The sequence below is a fragment of the Capsicum annuum genome, chromosome 3 (assembly GCF_002878395.1).
Source record: "Capsicum annuum cultivar UCD-10X-F1 chromosome 3, UCD10Xv1.1, whole genome shotgun sequence".
Taxonomy (NCBI): domain Eukaryota; kingdom Viridiplantae; phylum Streptophyta; class Magnoliopsida; order Solanales; family Solanaceae; genus Capsicum; species Capsicum annuum.
Window position 1 is genome coordinate 109,619,142 of NC_061113.1, and position 16,934 is coordinate 109,636,075.

Below are 16,934 nucleotides of genomic sequence, written 5' to 3' on the forward strand. Positions count from 1 at the left end.
AGAAGGTATTGTTAAAAGGTCATCAATTCCTAATGAAATGGATGTAGTAGTAGCTTGTTGGAACCCCAGAGTTTTTACTTGATCCAGGATATGTGATGTATATGCCATTCTAAAGTGCTCTATTAATCTACTAATAAGTCGTTTCATGGCAGTTCCGTCTATCGCTTTATTGTGAAAGACCAGATTGGCCCATTCTGCCATAAGTACCTCCATATTCTGCTAAGTAGGATTCGACAATGGGTTTGAGTCGGTGATTGTAAAACTTCCTTTTATCGATCTTGATTCGCGTATAAATTTTGGAACTATGTACCTAGCTGAACCGGAGAGCCCCGAAGTCCCACGGTATCATAGAATTGCGTTAGGTACCATATGAATAGGCTCGAGAAAACCCCTGTATAGCTTCTTCGATTTCTCGATAAAGAGCAATATGACCAACAGTGGTTCGAATGTATATAAAAAGGATTTATTTTTTTAGACTTCTTACTATTAGATAGTGTCCATAAATCTCATAAAAAGTACCTAAAGATTCATAGTGAACTTCGATGGGAGTTTCTCTTGAAGCAATAACGTGTTGATCTAGTCGCCACCGGAGCCACAAAGGACTATCTAAATTGATTCGTTTCTGCCGATAAGCCCCAATTGCATCATAGGAATTCGAAAAAAAGGGTTCTTTCGTATACTTATAGTAACTATTGTCACTTCTTTTTTGATTTTGATAGTTTCTGCGATTACATGGATTATATCTATTTACACAAATACCTCGATGATTTCCGCTCGTTAATACATAGAGTCCAATAAGCATATCTTGCGTTGGTACGGAAATAGGATCCCCAATAGCCAGAGAAAAAAGATTCATATGAGAAAACATAAGTAAACGGGCCTCTACTTGAGCCTCCAAGGATAAAGGTACATGAACAACCATTTGATCTCCATCAAAATCGGCATTGAATCCCTTGCAAACTAATGGATGTAAACAAATAGCGCGCCCCTCCACTAAAACGGGCTGGAATGCCTGTTTGCCTAATCTATGCAGAGTGGGTGCTCTATTCAGCAATACAGGATGTCCCTGCATAACTTCTTGAAGGATTTCCTATACAATCGGCTCTTTTTCTCGAATTTTACTCTTAGAAACTCCTATGTTCGAAGAAAGATGTTGTCTAATTAGACCACGAATTATAAATGTCTAGAAAAGTTCTATTGCTATTTCACGAGGCAATCCACATCAATGTAATGAAAGTGAAGGACCCAGGACAATGATAGAACGTCCTGAATAATCAACTCGTTTGCCAAGCAGAGTCTCACAAAATCTTCCCTCTTTGCCTTTAATTACATCAGAAAATGACTCTTTTCCATTATAATTAGGTTTCTAACCATTGGTACAGGGGAAGTCTGAGCACCCATGGCACCAAGATCATAGAATGCAAGAGAATTTTGAGTACCTGTAGTATTGATGATCTGGGATTGCATTAATATACATTGGTAAATTCTGAGTAATCATATGGTGGGCCATCCGTACTATGATTGATAATGAGAGATGATAGCTTGGATAGTTTCCATGATTAGTAAATTATGTGTGGTGCAGATACAAAAGAAAACAAGCCCTTCCATCCAAAAATTTTGCCAAATTAGAAGGCATGGACGTGAGCAACTTTGTGATGAAACTTTTGCCTCTTACTATGACTCCAAAAATTGAATTTGGAAAAATAATAAATACACTATCATTGTCTCAAGCGGGTAGAACCATTAAATCTCCCCGATGACATTTGCATGCCATATGTGTGAGGTTAGTTGTCTTCATCTCATGTGTACTTGTTCTATCTAGAACTTTCCCCATTATTATTTCAATGATAAATTCTAATTGCGCTTGGTTAGTAAACTAATCATAGCACATCTTGTGATTTTGAAAGCCCTCTTTAGCCTAAAGATCCTACCAATACATAGGAGTTATCCCTAGTCACCATCTTTGAGGATTTGGACTTTTATTTGGCAAACACATTACAAGTCGTGACCCTTCTATTCATCCCCTCTTGAACCCTATCCTCTTTAAACTTAAGAATACAAATTGAGGCTAAAAGCCTAAGTTGGGGATAGTGGAAAGACAAAGATGTATAGTTGAGCCACGAAGTCTTAAGAAAGTGCCTACAAGCTTAAACAAGTAAGCATTTTGCTTTGAAGAAATAGAAAGTACATTAAAATAATGAAATGCATAGATTTTAAAGGCATTCAAAAAGAGGCGAAGAGCATGTGAGTAAAGCAAAAAGGGAAAAATAGGCAAATTAGTAAGGGAATAAGAAATATCTGAAATAGCAATGCATGAATTATGATGTAGAAGTTCAAGGATGGTGTAGCCTTATCGTCCCAAGATAATGTCCTACCCTACCCTAAACCTACACTACAAGCTCATAAAACGTTTTTGTGATTTCCAACCAATTGTGCTCATTGTAGTGGTGATTGAAAATAGGAACAAACTTATGGCATGGTACTTGATATCATGGAGCATTTCTTGAGAGAGTGAGTGTTTTCACTTAAAATTCCTTATTGCACGATTGGTGACTAGGTGTGTGAATTTTTATTTTCTTGTAAGGAGGTATGTAAACTAGTTTTTGTGGGTGATTTTTTCATATTCTGCACAATGAGATAAACGGAGGTATAACATGATTGTAGTCAACATGTGACTCATTTATAGAGTGTTAATAGTTGTTACATTATTTCTCCCCAAAGTCTATTGCATTCTTTGCTATTTTATTTTATGATGAGGGGAGTTATTAAAAGCCTATTTCCCAATGTATGAAAAGCTTTTGGTGGTAACAATAAAATTTGAGTCATCATGATCATTGAGTGATAGAATAAGGGCATAAATATGAAATTGTCTCATAATAAGGGGTAGTGTTACTTGAGGACAAACATAGTCTTAAGTTAGGGGTATTGATGAGGGGTAATTTTTCCACTCATTCTCACTAAATATTTGTGCACATTACCTTATATTGAATAAATAAATAAGACATATTGGTAATAAAATACACTAATATCCACTCTTTGCAGGCGTAAAGTTGAGGAGATCAAAAAATGTGTATTGGAGCTAGAAATGGTAAAAAGGGAGCAAAGAAAAGTGCAACTAAAGACTTGGACTACATCAGCGTCAGTTACCGCAAATATGGTTCTCAATCCACAGTCACGATCAGTTAAGATGGTTAGCATAATATGGTCGTGGTACATAATTATGGTTGCGTGGATGCGGTCATGGATAGTCATGCGCGATTGTAGTTCAATGGGAATATACCCAGGGGTAGATCTGTAAAAGCACTTAGATGAATCCAAAACCATATATAAGCAAAAAACCCTTTCTTCTTTGGTATTTCTTACCTCATAACTAATTTTGATTTGAGAAGAAGGAATCCTAATTTGGAAAATTGTAACTACTATTTGGGGCTTAATTTCTTAGTGATTTAGTGAAGAATGAATGTTTTGGATAATCTTCATGGTATATTTCTCTTTACTTTCTTCATGAGTAGCTAAGTAATTTAGTATTGGGATTATGTTGAACTAAAGTGTAATTGTGTATCGGTGTTGTTTGCATGATTTTTAGTTGATGACTATGGATTCCACTATTGCTTGAGCTTATTAGTTGGAATTTGATGGGTGAAAACCCCAAATCTCCAAATGGGTTTGATGGGTTTAAACCCTAAACTCTAGAAATTCTTTGAAACTCTCGAAAGAGGGATTAAGGTGAACTTGAGGTAACCCATAACATCCTTGAAGAGGGTTATAGAGGGACAAAGCAATGATAGACAATTGAGTCTATGGTTTACTACCATTTGCTATCTTATCAATAAGTATGATGGGAATGTAAGCCATGTCAAGAGCATCATCCTAGAAATTGGGATGCTTGATTGAGGTGTTAGGTGATTACAAATTGTACATCGAAGGAGCCAATGGGTGAAATCGTTGTTTTTTTGAAAGATTGACCATAATGAATTTCGACCTAACCTATCCTTTTATCAATAACTAAAACTCATGCCAAACCATCATTTACCTACATATTTTACTTCTAGGTAGACATAATCCCAACACCCTCTCTATAATCAATCTTAAATAAAAAGTGTTATATCCGTGCTTTGTTAGTTTATGAACAATCTCCAAATTAAAATTCCCTTATTTTATTTTACATGTCTTGTTTCTTATCATTCTGAGTAAACATGTAGTATCTAGGACACCCATAAGATTTGAAGCTTATAATTCGCTCCTTGTAGATTTAACCCCACTCTAGTTGGGTTTTTTGACACCGACCGCCGCACACTGTAATCATGGGATTGAGTTGAGCGTTATCAGTGATGAGTTAGAGGGTCCACTCATACCCGCCTGTGAGTTTTCTACAGTTTCAAGTTGGGGGTATTCTGGATATTTCTCCTCTTAACTCCATTTGACCCTACGACCTAAAACACCTTTTGGGACCTTATTGACCTATTATTCTAAATCAAAAACTCTTAAGACTCTAATAATCTTATAGCACAAAAGTTCTTAAAATCACATCTCAAGTAGGGCTTAATGACCCATAATTCAATCTCCAGTTAAGACGTATCAAAATTCATACTAGATATCATAAAGATTCATAAATCATATTGAAATCTGGAAATTTTCAGCAATATGCATTATAATCTCAACATACTCAAGTACTTCAATTTCTAAAACATTGAAACCATCATAATATCAAGAAATAATAACATAGAGTATAAACCCATACTTCAATTCTGTAAGAAAATATGTAAAACCATATATCTTTGTAATTAAAACAACTTTTCGGCACAAGGACGAAAAGAGTGTCCTTGTTCAAACCCCACATACCTTATATTATGAATTTAGATGAACAAGCTTACTTGAGAATCTTTTTTGAACTTTTGATTGAGGGTATTTGAAGTATTTGACTTGGGAACCTTAATTCTTAAATCAATTTACAAAAACTATAGTGAAATCTTGGAAAAGGAATTGGGTTTTGCTCTAGAGGGTTAATCTTGAGAAAAAACTCTAGTTCTTGATGCTTTAGATGAATCTGAAGTTCTATACTTTGTTCTGATATATCTAGGTGTTAAAAATGGTGGAAAAAAACCAAAAACTCATTTTAAAAATTGCTTTAAATTATTGAATGGGATCTATGATGGCTCATGCGATGGTCTATCACTAGCTCGACGGTCCTTCGGCCTGACCGTCAAACTTGGACCAAAATAGAAACTTACTGCCTTAGTTACGATGGCTTGGGCAATGGTCTATCACTAGCTCAGCGGTCTATCGACCTGATTGTCGCACTTGGGCCAGAACAGGGGCATACTGCCTTAGTTGCGATAGCTTATAGGGCATAGTGTTACAAATCTCAAGCTAGTGGTACCTTGTCAGCTTTATCATATTCTTCTTGTCGATTTTGTGGTTGTTTTCATTAGGATTTCTGTGATGGGGGCAGGGATAGGTGCTTCAACTGTGGTCAGACAGGGCATATACTTATAAATTATCCTATTGTTAAGGTTGTTTACGGGGAAAACAAAGTTCCTACTACCTTTTTCTTAGCTCCGGTACCAAAGGGTGCACTATCTAGTTCCAGCACTGGTCAAAACCAACTCTATGCTCTCACTACCCATCAAAAGTTTGAGGTATCGCCTGATGTCATACTGGTAAGTTGAAACTCTTTTCCCATGATGTGTTTTGTTTACTTGATTATGGGTCCATTCTTTCTTATGTGACCCCATTTGTGGTTGTGCATTTTGTCTTTGATCCTGAGTGTATTTTTGACTTTTTTTCTATTTCTACCCCGGCGGGTGACTCTATAGTGGCTAGAAGAGTTAAAAGGGGTTTTGTGGTATCTATGGGTGGTCAAAAGACTCTAGTACATCTATTTGAATTAGATATGGTTAATTTCAAAGTCATATTAGGGATGGATTGGTTACCTTCGTGCTATGCTTTCTTAGACTATCAAACTAGTAGGGTTGTCTTTAAATTCCCTAATGAGCCTGTTATTGAATGGGATGACGATTTCCTAGTTCCTAAGGGAAAGTTCATATCGTATCTTAGAACTTGGAGATTGATCTCCAAGGGGTGTCTCTATTACTTAGTTCGGGTTAAATATTCTAATTCGAAGGGTCCTTCCTTGCATTTCGTCCAGGTGGTGAATGAATTTCCTGAGGTCTTCCCTGATGACCTTTCTGGTGTTCCTTCTAATAGGGAGATTGATTTTAGAATTGATGTTATTCCAAACACTCACCCGATTTCTATCCCTCCATATAGGATGGATCCAGCTGAGTTAAAACAGCTTAAGTAGCAACTCAAGGATCCTATGGATAAGGTTTTCATCCATCCTGGTGCGTCTTCATAGGGTGCACTAATTTTATTCGTGCATAAGAAGTATGGTCCCTTTTGGATGTGTATTAATTACCGATAGTTGAATAAGGTGATGATAAAGAATAAGTACCCTCTTCAAAGGATAGATGATTTATTTGATCATCTACTGGGTGCTAAGTTTTCCTTTAAGAGTAATCTTTGATCCGGGTATCATCAGTTAAAGATTAGGGAGGTAGATATCCCTAAGACTATTTTCCATTTTCGATACAGGCATTTGAGTTTTTAGTTATGTCTTTTAGGTTGACTTATTCCCCGATGACATTTATGGACTTGATGAATTGGGTCTTCCTATATTTTTTGGATTTGTTTGTTGTTATGTTCTTAGACAATATTCTTGTGTACTCAAAGAGTGAGGTGGATCATCCTAATCACCTATGTATAGTGTTCCAGACCCTTAAAAAGTAGTAGTTGTATGTCATTCAAAATCTGAGTTATGGTAGAATACTGTTAGTTTTTTGGGTCATGTCATTTCTAGTGAGGGGATTATAGTGGATCAACAAAAAGTTGCAGTGGTTAAAAGGTGGCCTAGACCCATGACTCCAACTAATATTTAGAGCTTCTTGGGTTTAGCTGGTTGCTACAAAAGGTTTATGGAAATTTTTTCTTCTATAGCTGTCCCGTTGACTAATTTAACTAAGAAAAAAGTAAACTTCTTGTAATTGAATGCTTGTGAGGGTAGTTTTGAAAAGGTGAAGGATAAGCTAACTTCGGCTTCAGTCTTGACCTTGCCACTAGGCACTGATGGTTTTGTAATCTATTGTGATGCATCTCGTAGCATGGCAAGATAATAACTTATGCCTCTATACAGTTGAAGGTGCATGAGATAAATTATCTGACTCATGACCTAGAGTTATTGGTTGTTGTATTTGTATTGAAAATCTGGCGTTATTACCTATATAGTGTGCATGTGGATATCTTTTCAAATCATAAGAGCCTACAATATGTGTTTACTTAGAAAGAGCTTAGCCTTAAGCAAAGGAGATAACTTAAGCTTATCAAGGACTATGACATCCCTCTTCACTACCATCCAGGTAAAGCTAATGTGGTTGCTGATACTATTAGCATGTTATCCATAGAAAGTCTAACTTATATGGATGGAGGGAAGCGGGAGTTGGTGAAAGATATTAACACTTAGTTAACCTTGGAGTTCATCTCTTGGACTCTAAGGATGGTGGTGTGGTTGTGTAAGAGATGGCACAGTCATCTTTTGGTTCTGAAGTAAAGAAGAAGTAAGTGTTAGATCCTTTTTTGTGAGGATCAAAGGTGATTTAGGTGGGCAAAAGGTGATGTCCTATGAGATTAGTGGTGATGGTACCTTGCGGTACCAATGAAGGTTACGTGTTCCTGATATAGATGGTTTGTAAGAGAGGATCTTGGCTAAGGCGCATGAGTCGCACTATGCTATTCATCCTGCTTTGACAAAAATGTATTATGACCTTAAGGAGATTTATTGGTGGAACAATATGAAATAGAATTTCACTAATTTTGTGGCTAAGTGCATGGTGTGCCAATAAGTGAAGGTTGAGCACATGAGGCATGGAGGATTATATCAAGAGATTGAGTTGCCTGTTTGGAAATAGGAAGTGATCAACATAAATTTTGTTACTGGTCTTTCTCAATCTTGGAATCAGTTCAATTCGATTTGTGTCATCATGGATAGGATGACAAAGTCTACTCACTTTTTGACAGTAAGGGCTAATTTTTCTGCTGAGGATTATGCGAGGTTATACATCTATGAAGTTATGAAGTTGCATGGGGTACCTGTTTCTATCATCTCATATAGTGGCATAAAGTTTTCATCTCACTTTTGGTGGTCATTTCAGAAAGGTTTGGGGACCAAGGTAAGTCTTAGTATTGCTTTTCACCTGCAGTTGGATGGACAAGCTGAAAGGACTATCCAAAAGTTGGAAGATGTACTACGTGCTTATGTGATTGACTATGGTGATAATTGGATTAAGCATTTTCCTTTTATAGAGTTTGGATACAATAATAGCTACCACTCTAGCATTAGAATGACTCTGTTTGAGGCCTTGTATAGTAGGAGGTGTAGTTCTACTATTGAGTAGTTTGGGGTTGGTGAGTAAGACATGTTTGACCTGAATTTGGTTCACCAAGATATGGAGAAGGAGAGGGTTAAGGTGATTCGAGATAGTTTTTAAGCCGCCCAAAGTCAATAAAAGTCCTATGCGGATGTAAGGCATAGAAAGTTAGAGATTGAGGTTGGGGATATGGTGTTCTTGAATGTTTCTCACATAAAGGGAGTGATGCGATTTAGGAAGAAGGGGAAGCTTAGTACCCGATATGTTATTCTGTACACGGTTTTGAGAAGAGTTGGTAATGTTGCTTATGAGTTGGAGTTGCCATTTAGTTTGTATAGTACCCCGATCGTTCCTTAAGCCTAAATCTATCTTTTGAGAGGATAGGGGTCATTTTCAAAGTGATGGATGTTTCTATTGTGTTGTATTTCTCTAATTTTTGTCATATAGAGCATTGAATAAGCTTTCCATCGATACCAATTTCATTGAAATCCGACATCGAATGAGGAAGTTATGGCCGTTTCACTAAGCAATGTTGGAATCACCCAGGCCTGACGGTAGACCTGAAGAACCGCCAATTCCTTAGTGGACCGTTAATTGTCTCATTAAGCCAAGGCAGTAACCTCTTTTTCTGGCCATCGTGAGACTGCCAAAATGGTGGGCTGCCAAAAATCTGACGGACCGTCAAGAGGAACGTCATGTCGAGATCAAATGTCCCATTTCTGGCCCTCGAGTGATGAACGATCTTGTGGACCGTCAGTTTTCTGATGGATCATCACTTCAACTATCATATCGAGGCAGAATGTTTGAGTTTTGGCACTCGAGTGACGGATGATCTGGTGGACCATCAGTTTCTCTGACGGACCATTAGTTCGACCGTCACAGACCCCGATCAGAAATTTTCAACTCTTTTTAAAAAGGAATTTTGGTCTTTTCCACCCATTTTGGTTTTATCTATATCTATCCAAGTGGAGGAGAGAAGATCATTTTTATCTCATTTCTCCTCTAAAATTCTCTAGAAACTAGAGTTTCTTCTAAAATCCTAAATCAAATCATCTCCAAGAAATTCAGGAATCTTCCAAATATTTTGCCAAGTTGTTCAAGAAGTAAGTTCTCCAAGCCAAAGGCGTCAAGAAACTTAGCTTAAAACTGTGAAGAAGAGTTTCCAATCAAGTTCGTTCATCTTAAAAATGATAATCCAAGGTATGTGGGGTTTTGAACAAGAGCAATTCTTTCATTCTTGTGCTCAAAGTTTTGATTTTTATCATGGAATTATATGATTTTGCAAGTGGGTTTATACCCAAATTACTTCATCATGAGATTGTGAGAATATAAATTGTTCAAGCTTTGTTATACATGATTATTTTACAATTTCCAAGTTATGACTTGATATTTAATATTGTAAATTTCAAGCTTCTACCGTGAGTTGGCATTTCAAGTGCTTTCAAGATATGTGTCAAGCTTTAAGCTTCCTTATGACAATTTGGATTATTGAGTATATTAATTAATGAGAATTGAGTTGTTACAATAAGTCTTGATATTTCCTCAAAGTTATTGATGTTTCCATGACTTAATGAATTGATGTATTTTAATATTGAGAAAGATTGATTTGATTTGTGTCGAGTTAGGAATCCTCAAATTGATTATGATTTGATAAATGAGAAAGATATTTGATTTGGTCTTCATGATAGACCATTGTGATATTTGTGGTGGATTTTCTAACGCGTTCTGAGCCTGTGTCTGGGAGTAGTATTTAGCACCAAGCGGAAAATATGGTATTTCACCCAAAACAACATGCAACTGTAGGATTGATGTTGATAATTGTGGGCCGAAGGCCAATTATGAGATTGTGATCACTAAATTTAAGTTATACTCCCTGGCAAGAGTATGATGCTCCCGCCGATGTGGGGTTCTCTCCTTAGGAGGGAAAAATGTTGGACTCCATGTAGCTCATATAGTTTATGTCGGTTATAAGAACCTCCCATGTCCATAAGAGTGGAGTTTCATGAATTAAAGAGTCACTCCGAGTCTTGAGTTGAAGAGTTGAGCTGTTTATCATGATTTATGAGGTTTTTATCATATGATTTATTTACGATGAGATCTTGAAAAGTATGTTTCAATCTAACTCAAGCCAAGTGAGCCATCATTGTACATATGCATATTTTCGTGAAATTGATGATGATATTTACATTGTTAAATGCTCCCCTATATACTCAGTACATTCCAAAGTGTTGACCCACATATTTTCCTATGGGCTACATTTTCTCGTAATGTAGGTTCAGGTACTCAACCGCGTTAGCGATATTCGGGTGCTTCTTTTTGTCTGCTCAGTGGTGAGTCCTCATGGTTTGAGGATCATTTTTATATTTTGTGATAGAATTTTGTTGTTATGGCTTTCAGTACTATTTGAGTAAGTTGGGGGTTTATCCCAATGTCTCTTTGATTTTGATATATAGAGGCTTTGTCAGACTAAAGGGTTGGTGTGTACAGAATTTCAGTATTTTGGACTGTACAGGCTAGTTTCTTATGTTATTTTAGTATGTTTATGATATGTCATTCTCTCTAACATTAGCACGGCTACTGTCAAAGTGAGTTCTAGAAGTAATGGCAGGTTTTGAAGGTTAGCTTGAGGCCACGTGTGGCCTTAAGCACCGTGTGACATCTTGGGATGGGATCTTAGGACGTTACTTGGTATCAGAGAACCTAAGGTTTAAATATTCCTAGGGAGTATAACAAGCCGCGTTATGTAGAGTCTTGATCATCGGTGAGTAGCGCACCACATCTATGAGCAAGAGGCTACGGGATGTTTTAGGAAAAGTTATCTCTTTCTTTCAAAAGTCTATCGTGCCTATGATTATTTCTCTCTTCTATTAATTCGTGCTCTTTTATGATAGAAAATGCCTCCTCATAGAGATCTTAGAAATAATGAGCAACCTCAACCCGTTGATCCCCTGAAAGAGCATGTTTCGCATGCAGAATTCCAAGCAGCTTTTCAGGCACTAGCCTGGGTAGTTACCGCCAATACTCAAGCTAAAACTCAGGCTGCTGTTTCGCCTCTGCAAGAGAATAATTCTGCTGTAGATCGGGTTTGTGACTTTATGCGAATGAATCCGCTTAAGTTCTTTGGGTCAAAGGTAGGTGAAGACCTACAAATATAGTTGGATAAAGTGAGAAAGATCAGCCAGATTATGCATGTGACTGAGGAGGAGATTGTTGAATTGGATACCTATCGAATAAAAGATGTTGCATATGATTAGGTGGAAATATGGAGGCAAAGTAGAGAGAAGGATGCGGCTCCATGACTTGGCAGTTATTCTAGGATGAGTTCGTAGACAGATTCTTTCGTCTTGAGATGAGAGAAGCAAACATAAAGGAATTCATGAATTTGAGACAAGGCTCCATGACTGTTAAGGAGTATTTCCTTAGATTAAATTAGTTGTCAAAATATGCACCTAGTATGATGGCTGACTCCAGGACCATCATGAGTAAGTTCGTGATGGGTGTGCGAGTTACATTATAAAAGAGTGTAGATCTGCTTTGCTTAATAAGGAGATAGAACTTTCTTGATTGATGATGAATGCCCAATAGATTGAAGCTGATAAGGTGAAAGAGAGAGAGAGAGTAAGAGGGAAAAAAAGAGTTGGATCAGAGCAGCAGGGATTCAATCAGTCTAGATTCTATGAAGGGGACCGCCCTCAATTCCAAAGACATCCGTTTATGAATGCGCCTTCCTCAGTTAGTGCTCCCGCACCTAGAAGCAAGCAGGAGCAGGGGAACAGGCCTATCCCATCCAGGTCCCAGGAAAGTGTAAGTAACAGACCTCATCCTCCTTCATGTGCGAAGTATGGTTAAGATCATTTTGGCGAGTGTTTTGTTGATCAGAGAGGTTGATTTAGTTAGGGCAAGTTGGGCCACCGATTTAGAGATTGTCCGTATGTTAGATATGGGAGTCGAGATGCTTGTCCCCAGAGTTAGGCTACCAGTGCCCCCGCTCCCGTAGTCTGCCCAGTACCTCCTCAGGACATCTCTTTTAGTAATTTTTATGGTTCGTGCCAGAATCACTTCTATGCTATACCACCTCGCTAGGACCAGGAGAATTCTCCAGATGTTATCACTAGTATGCTCCGTGTCTTTCATTTTGATATGTATGTATTGATGGACCTCGGTTTGAGTTTCTCTAATATGATACCTCTGGTTGGTATAAATTTTGAGATGGCCCCTGAATGGATTCCTGAGCCTATTTTGGTTTCTACCCCGGTAGGAGAGTCTGTTATTGCTAAGCGAGTGTATAAGAAGTATCCTATTACTGTCCTTCATCGGTTCATATCTGATGATTTAATTGAGCTATATATGTTTGATTTTGATATCATTCTGGGTATATATTGGCTTCACTCGTGCTATGTGTCTATAGATTGTCGTACCCAAGTGGTCAAGTTTCAGTTTCCTAATAAGCTTGTGTTGGAGTGATCCGAGAGTTCTGTAACTCCGAAGAGCCATTTCATATCCTAACTAAAAGCTAGGTAGTTGATTTCCAAGAGTTGCATCTATCGTTTAGTTTGAGTGAAAGACACCAAGCCTGAGACTCCTACTATTCAGTCTATTTGTGTTGTCAATGAGGTTTTTGATGTTTTCTCGAAAGATCTCCCAGGGGTATCTCCTGATAGAGAGATAGAATTCAAAATTGATCTTCTCCCTGATACATAGCCTATTTCTATCCCTCCATACCGTATGGCTCCCGTAGAACTTAAAGAGTTAAAGAAGCAACTCAAAGATCTCTTAGAAAAAGGCTTTATCAGATCAAGTGTTTCCCCGTGGGGTTACCTATTCTATTTTTGTGGAAGAAAGATGCTACATTACGTATATGCATTGACTATCGTCAACTCAACAAGGTGACTATTAAGAACAAGTACCCTCTTTCTAAAATTGATGATTTATTTGATCAGCTATAGGGTGCAAGTTATTTCTCTAAGATAGACCTTAGATTTGGCTATCATCTGCTTAAAGTGAGAGAGTGTGATATTCTAAAGACAGCTTTCCGAACTAGCTATGGTCATTTTGAGTTTCTTTTTATGTCCTTTGGGTTAACCAATTCTCCAGTGACTTTCATAGATTATATGAACTGAGTATTCAAGCTGTATCTGGATTTTTTTATTTTTGTGTTCATAGATGATATTCTTGTATATTTTCGAAGTAAGGATGACCATGTGAAGAGAAGTGCTTGCAAGGTATGTGTCAAGCTTTAAGCTTCCTTATGACAAATTGGATTATTGAGTATATTGATTAATGAGAATTGAGTTGTTACAATGAATCTTGATATTTCCTCAAAGTTATTGATGTTGCCATGACTTAATGAATTGATTCATTTTGATATTGAGAAAGTTTGATTTGATTTATGTCGAGTTAGGAATCCACAAATTGATTATGATTTGATAAATGAGAAAGAGATTTGATTTGGTCTTCATGATAGACCCTTGTGATGTTTGTGGTGGATTTCCTAATGCATTCTGAGCTTATGTCTGGGAGTAGTATTTAGCATCGAGTATGATGCTCCCGCCGATGTGGGGTTCTCTCCTTAGGAGGGAAAAACGTTGGACTCCATGTAGCTCATATAGTTTATGTTGGTTATAAGAACCTCCCATGTCCATAAGTGTGGAGTTTCTTGAATTACAGAGTTACTCCGAGTCTTGAGTTGAAGAGTTGAGTTGTTTATGATGATTTATGAGGTTTTTATCATATGATTTATTTACGATGAGATCTTGAAAAGTATGTTTCAATCTTACTCAAGCCAAGTGAGCCATCGTTGTACATATGCATATTTTCATGAAAGTGATGATGATATTTACATTGTTACATGCACCCCTATATACTCAGTACATCCCAAAGTGCTGACCTACATATTTTCCTATGGGCTATATTTTCTCGTAATGTAGGTTCAGGTACTCAGCCACGTTAGCGATATTCGGCTGCCTCTTTTTGTCTGCTCAATGGTGAGTTCTCATGGTTCTAGGATCATGTTTATATTTTGTGATACCGTTTTGTTGTTATGGCTTTCAGTACTATTTGAGTTAGTCGGGGGTTTTTCCTAATGTCTCCTTGATTTTGATGTATAGAGGCTTTGTTAGACAAAAGGGTTGGTATGTTCAGAATTTCAGTATTTTTGACTGTACAGGCTAGTTTCTTATCTTATTCCAGTATGTTTATGATATGTCATTCTCTCTTATATTAGCACGACTATTGTCAAAGTGAATTCTAGAAGTAATGGCAGGTTTAGAGGGTTAGCTTGAGGCTGTGTGTGGCTTTAAGCACTGTGTAACATATCGGGATGGGATCTTAGGGCGTTACAAGCTTGGTATCAGAGCACTTAAGGTTTAAAGAGTCCTAGGGAGTCTGAAAAGCCGCGTTACGTAGAGTCTTGATCATCAGTGTGTAGCGCGCCACATCTATGAGAAAGAGGCTACGAGGCATTTTAGAAAAAGTCATCTCTTTCTTTCAATAGTCTATCATGCCTACGACTATTTCTCTCTGCTACTAATTCGTGCCCTTTTATGACAGAAATGTCTCTTCGTCGAGCTCATAGAAATAATAAGAAACCTCAACCCGTTGATCCCCTGAACGAGCATGTGTCACATGTGGAATTTTGAGCAGTTTTTCAGGCATTAGCCCAGGCAGTTACCACCAATACTCAAGCTAACACCCAGGCTACTATTTCGGCTCCGTCAGCAAATAATTCTGCTGTTTCTCAGGTTTGTGACTTTATACAGATGAATTCACCTGAGTTCTATGGGTCAAAGATACATGAAGACCCACAGATGTACTTGGATAAAGTGAGAAAGATCATCCAGATTATGTATGTGATTGAGAAGGAGAGTGTTGAATTGGCTGCCTATCGAATAAAAGATGTTGCATATAATTGGGTGGAAATATGAAGGGAAAGTAGATGAGAGGATGTCGCTCCCATGACTTGGCAGTTATTCCAGGATGCGTTCCTGGACAGATTCTTTCCTCTTGAGATGAGAGAAGCAGAGATAGAGGAATTCATAAATTTAGACAAGGCTCTATAACTGTTAAGGAGTATTGCCTTAGATTAAATCAGTTGTCCAAATATGCCCCTAGTATATTGGCTGACTCTAGTACCATCATGAGTAAGTTCGTGACCGGTATGTCAAGTTTCATTATAAAATAGTATAGATCTGCTGTGTTTAATAGAGAGATGGACCTTTCTCGGTTGATGATGCATGCCCAATAGATTGAAGCTGATAAAGCAAAAGAGAGGGAGAAAGTAAGAGGGAATAAAAGAGTTAGATCAAAGCAGTAAGGATTTGGTAAGTCCAGATTCTATGGAGGGGACCACCCTCAATTCTAGAGATGTTCGTTTATGCGCGTGCCTTCTTCAGTTTGTGCTCCTGTACTTAGAAGAAGGCAGGAGCAGGAGAAGGGTTATAGGCCTATCCCGACCAGATCTCAGGAAAGTGTAAGTAATAGGCCTCGTCCTCCTTCATGTGCCAAGTATGGTAGAGATTACTTTGGAAAGTGTTTTGTTGATCAGAGAGGTTGCTTTGATTGTGGCAAGTTAGACCACCGATTTAGAGATTGTTCGTATGTTAGACAGAGGAGTCGAGATGCTCATCCCCAGAGTCAGGCTACCAGTGCCCCCTCTGCCGTAGTCCGCCCATTTTTCTCCTCAGGGCGCCTCTTCTAGTATTGTTGGCGGTTCATACCAGAATTACTTCTATGCTATACCACCTCGCTAGGAGCAGGAGGATTCTCCAGATATTGTTACTGGTATTCTCCGTGTCTTTCATTTTGATGTGTATGTATTGATGGACCCCGGTTTGAGTTTCTCTTATGTGACACCTCTAGTTGCTATAAATTTTGAGATGGCCCCTGAACGGATTCCTAAGCCTATTTTGGTTTCTAGCCTTGTAGGAGAGTCTGTTATTTCTAAGCGAGTGTATAAGAATTGTCCTATTAGTGTCCTTTATCGGGTCATATATACTGATTTAATTGAGCTAGATATGGTTGATTTTGATGTCATTCTAGGTATAGATTGACTTCACTAGTGCTATACATCTATAGTTTGTCGTACCCAGAGTGGTCAAGTTTTAGTTTCCTAACGAGACCGTGTTTTAGTGGTCTGGGAGTTCTGTAACTCCAAAGAGACATTTCATATCCTACCAAAAAGCTAGGTATTTGATTTCCAAGGGTTGCATCTATCATTTGGTTTGAGTTAAAGACACCAAGTTTGACACTCTGACTATTCAGTCTATTAGTGTTGTCAATGAATTTCTTGATGTTTTCCCGAAAGATCTCCCAGGGGTATCTCCCGATAGAGAGATAGAATTTGGAATTGATCTTCTCTCTGATACATATCCTATTTCTATTCCTCCATACCATATGGCTTCCGCAGAACTTAAAGAGTTGAAGGAGCAACTCAAAGATCTCTTAGAAAAAGGCTTTATTAGACGTAGTGTTTCCCCGTGGGGTACACCTATTCTATTTGTGCGGAAAACAAAT